The sequence below is a fragment of the Trachypithecus francoisi genome, unplaced genomic scaffold (assembly GCF_009764315.1).
Source record: "Trachypithecus francoisi isolate TF-2019V2 unplaced genomic scaffold, Tfra_2.0 Lachesis_group3, whole genome shotgun sequence".
Lineage (NCBI taxonomy): Eukaryota > Metazoa > Chordata > Mammalia > Primates > Cercopithecidae > Trachypithecus > Trachypithecus francoisi.
Genome location: NW_022681468.1, coordinates 120491803 through 120496497, shown reverse-complemented (window position 1 = coordinate 120496497; position 4695 = coordinate 120491803). Strand labels below are relative to the sequence as shown.

Below are 4695 nucleotides of genomic sequence, written 5' to 3'. Positions count from 1 at the left end.
TAAACAACAATAGAAGCTAGACACATTATGTAAAATGACAACATGCGTCACTGGATTATTATCCTTCAGAAAAAGGAAGCATGTGGCCAACCTCACATTCATCCCAGCACAGAGAGATGGAGCCCAAAGAGAGAGCAGCAGTGTCTCTGGGCAGAAGAAACAAAGATTGGAGCTAAGGCCTTCTAACACAGTTGGGTTTGGAGGGCAAGGTCACTTAGAGTCAGGAGTTACAGAAAAGGAGCCCTCAAAAATTGCATTAAAATTTCCCTCAGCTATTCAGCGCACTGTTAAGATCTGTATTTGCAGGGCAAGACTTCAGAATGTCTAGCAGATAATAGTTTTTGGGAGGCCGAGAGCTGAACAGAGATTTCAGAGGTTGCACAATAATGTGGATATGCAAGCTGTTAGGCTCATTCTAATGTAGAATGTGGAAACCTTCATGGATGCCGAGGTATTCACAGAGACTGGAAAGCCCACATCCTAGGATTATGCACCATGAATTACCAGTGTTACTTACACAGTAGGAGTGAAGGCTAAATTTATTTATTTATTTATTTATCTATTTTTTAATGTAATGCCGTTTATTTAACCTCAAAAAATTTCAACATTCTAAACATACAAAAAATAACAACAACATAACAAACTGTGTTTAAGTACGGAAGATTCTTGAACTTTCATTGATACAGTGGCTCTTCGCTTTGCTGACAGTGAAGAGTTCTACAATTTGTTTAGAAACAAACAGTTTAAAAACTACAGCACTTAAACAAAACAAAATGAAACAAAAAAGCTTCTCATGCCAGCTGATCCCCTTTGTCCACGGCTGCAGCAGAATGCTGTCACTATATACAGAAACAAGACAATCTGAAGCTAAATGGATGCCACTGCAGAGTCAACAGGCCCAGCCTCACAGTGCACACCCTGAGCTACCGCCCCTCCAAAAGGCATCTTCTCCACAGCCTCGACGCCAAGCAGGGAGCGTCAAGAGTTCGTCTCGTTTGGTTTGTTCTTTTTACAAATATATATATAATATACAATATATACATATTATACACATATACATACACACAATATATACATTACATATAATATTACATATATAATATACACATGTATAATGTGTATACATTATATAGGTATATATGTATAATATACGATATATGCATATAATATACATATACATTTTATTATATAATATATGTATATTTTATATATAATCTATACATACACACACAGAGTTGATAATTTATAATTTCTAGCCAGTAACCATATAGTTAACACCACCTTACCAAAAAAAAAAAAAGCCAGAAACATCTTTACATGCCTTGTCACACCAACAGCAAAGTGCACAGAGGGAGGAGAACACGAGAGTGGCTTTTCATTTTGAAAATGTTTGCGTGGGGTCGATGACTGAGGAGAAGCTGCGAGCGAGCCCAGGCGGCAGTTTTTCGGGTCATCAGCACTGCACTGCAGGAATGGCAGACTTTGGGATCTCTGCTGGCCAGTTTGTGGCAGTGGTCTGGGATAAGTCATCCCCAGTGGAGGCTCTGAAAGATCTGGTGGATAAACTTCAAATGTTAACTGGCAATGAGGGGCGCGTGTCTGTGGAAAACATCAACCACCTGTTGCAGTCTGCCCACAAATAATCCAGCTTTGACATTATTTTGTTGGGTTTAGGCCTGGGAAGCACCACTCTGCACAGTGCTGAGATTTTTGCCTGAAATCGCCTGGATCCTTCAGCCTAATGGATGTCTTTTTCTGAAAGAACCATAGAGACAGCTGTAGGTAACAATAGCAAAGCGAAGACAGCAAGCTGTGTTCAGCCCTGACTCCTTCTGGTCTTGTGGAAGTGAAAGAGCTGCCATGGGAGCCCTTAAGCCCTGAGGAGGTACAGTCTGTTCAAGAACACCTGGGTCATGAAAGTGACAGCCTGCTATTTGTTCAGATCACAAGCAAAAAAAACAAGCAAACTTTGAAGTGGGTTCTAGTTAGCATGAGCTTTCCATCACCAAGAAGTCATCTCCTTCAGTGAAGCTTGCTGGGTACCCTGCTGCTGCCAAGCTGTGGACCCTCTCAGCCAATGATATGGAGGATGACAGCATGTATCTCATTGACTCAGAGGAGCTGCTGGATCCAGAAGATTTGAAGAAGCCAGATCCTGCTCCCCTGCGGACTGCTTCTTGTGGGGAAGGGAAAAAAAGGAAGACCTGCCAGAGCTGCACCTGTGGCCTTGCCAAAGAACTGGAAAAAGAGAAGTCAAGGGAGCAGATGAGCTGCCAACCCAAGTCAGCTTGTGGAAACTGCTATCTGGGCAATAGTTTCCGCTGTGCCAGCCGCCCCTACCTTGGGATGCCAGCCTTCAAACCTGGGGAAAAGGTGCTTCTGAGCAACAGCAGTCTTCACCATGCCTAGGAGGGACCTGACATGGGACACATCTGCTCCTCTGGCCAACTCCTCTTACTCAAATCCCACCACTGTGCTCCTCCCACCTCCTCTGGATTTCTTCTCTCTGTTTGAGATCCATTTGCAAAGTGGGTGCTTAGCAGACAGAGTGAAGCTGGCTGGGGGACACAGTTGTGTGTAGTGCTGCTGTGTATCAAAAGACCAAGGTATTAATGGGCCCCCGTTACCCAGAATGGGATGGGTTTCTTCACCTCGTGTTAAGAGAAGCGAGTATGTCCTGAAGAAGCCCTTCTCCTTATGTTAAAATGCTGATCAGACACTCTTGAGCCCAGGCATGCTTGAGCATCAACACTCTGTGACAAAGCTCCAGGCCCTGGCCCCTAGTCTAATCTCAGCAATGCTGCCACCTTACTTGTCTTTCAGAGGTGTTAGTTTACTCCATTCTTTGTGACACAGTCAGGTGTCTCATGACTTCAGGGCACCAGAGGAGTCATTCACTGGTTGTCGTGATGATATCTAGTGTCCCTCTGCCCTGTTCTACCCCCAGCCCCATTTGACTGTGGCATTGCATCTGTGTCCTGTTGTCATTTCTGTTAACCTTCAGGTATTAAACTTGCTGCATATCTTGAAAATAAAATAAAAGTGTTTGAAAATATATAGAACTTTGATACAGTTTCAGGGTGCTCCAGACACCCATGACCACTTCATGTAAACCACTGAAAATTTCTTTTTTTTTTTTTTTTTGAGACGGAGTCTTGCTCTGCCGCCCAGGCTGGAGTGCAGTGGCCGGCTCTCAGCTCACTGCAAGCTCCGCCTCCCGGGTTCACGCCATTCTCCTGTCTCAGCCTCCCGAGTAGCTGGGACTACAGGCGCCCGCCTCGTCGCCCGGCTAGTTTTTTGTATTTTTTAGTAGAAACGGGGTTTCACCGTATTAGCCAGGATGGTCTCGATCTCCTGACCTCGTGATCCGCCCGTCTCGGCCTCCCAAAGTGCTGGGATTACAGGCTTGAGCCACCGCGCCCGGCCCACTGAAAATTTCTAGACCACTTTGATAGGCTACAATATGATCATGATCAAATTTTGTAATTCTCAAATAAGACATGTCAATTATGGCATGTAAGGGCTAAATTTCAATTTGCTGCTAGAACAAGATTCAACATGCAGAAGAATATAATCTAGAGCCCATCCACTGTTTTAATCACTATATCCAGCATACAAAAAAAAAATCACTGAACATGCAACAAAAAAAGAAAAAGGAAGAAACAACCAATCATGAGATAAAATAGTAAAAGAAGCAGACCCAGAGATGATTCAGATACAAGAGTTAGTGGACAAGGACTTCAAAATAATGATCATGAGTATGTTTTAAAAAATTGGGAAGATGGATAACATGGATGAAAAGATAAAGTACTTTAACTGATCATTTGAATCTATGAATAGGAATCAAATGGACATTTATAAATGCAAGTTGAAATATCTGAAATTAAGAACTATTTGAATGGTTACAGCACCAGTCTAGATTCAAAAATAGTCATAGAAAATATTCAAATGGAACACAGAAGGAAAAAACATAATGGGGATAAAAAATAACAGAGAGATGTGGGGCATAGGCAAAAGGTCTAACGTATATATAATTAGCATTCAGAAAGAGAAGAGAAAGAGAAAGAACATAAGTAATCTTGAAAAAATAATGGCTGAGAATTTTCCTAATCTAATAAATGATAAAGTTCACAGATTTGAAAAGCTTCAAGCAGGATAATAAATGCACACCTAAGCACAGCACAATAAAACTTCTGAAAACTTAAGATAAAAAGAAAATCTCTTTTTTTGAGATAAAGTCTTGTTCTGTTGCCCAGGCTGGAGTGCAGTGGCACTATCTTAGCTCACTGTAACCTCCACCTCCTGGGTTCAAGCGATTCTCATGCTTCAGCCACTTGGGTAGCTGGGACTACATGCACGTGCCACCAAACCCAGCTAATTTTTGTATTCTTAGTAGAGACGGGATTTCGCCATGTTGGCCAGGCTGGTCTCGAACTCCTGACCTCAAGTGATCTGTCCTCTTCGGCCTCCCAAAGTGCTGGGATTACAGGCATGAGCCACCAAACCTGGTCCAAAAAGAAAATCTTAAAAGCAGCCCAGGGCCAGGCGTGGTGGCTCACGCCTATAATCCCAGCACTTTGGGAGGATGAAGTGGGTGGATCACCTCAAGTCAGGAGTTCGAGACCAGCCTGGCCAACATGGTGAAACCTCGCCTCTACTAAAAATGCAAAAGTTAGCCAGTCGTGGTAGTGGGCG

General features: G+C 43.0%; 1 pseudogene; it reads left to right on the top strand.

The window, feature by feature from the left end:
• The first annotated feature begins 1295 nt into the window (after positions 1 to 1295).
• LOC117070441 lies at positions 1296 to 3032 on the top strand (annotated as a pseudogene).
• The last annotated feature ends 1663 nt before the right edge of the window (positions 3033 to 4695 follow it).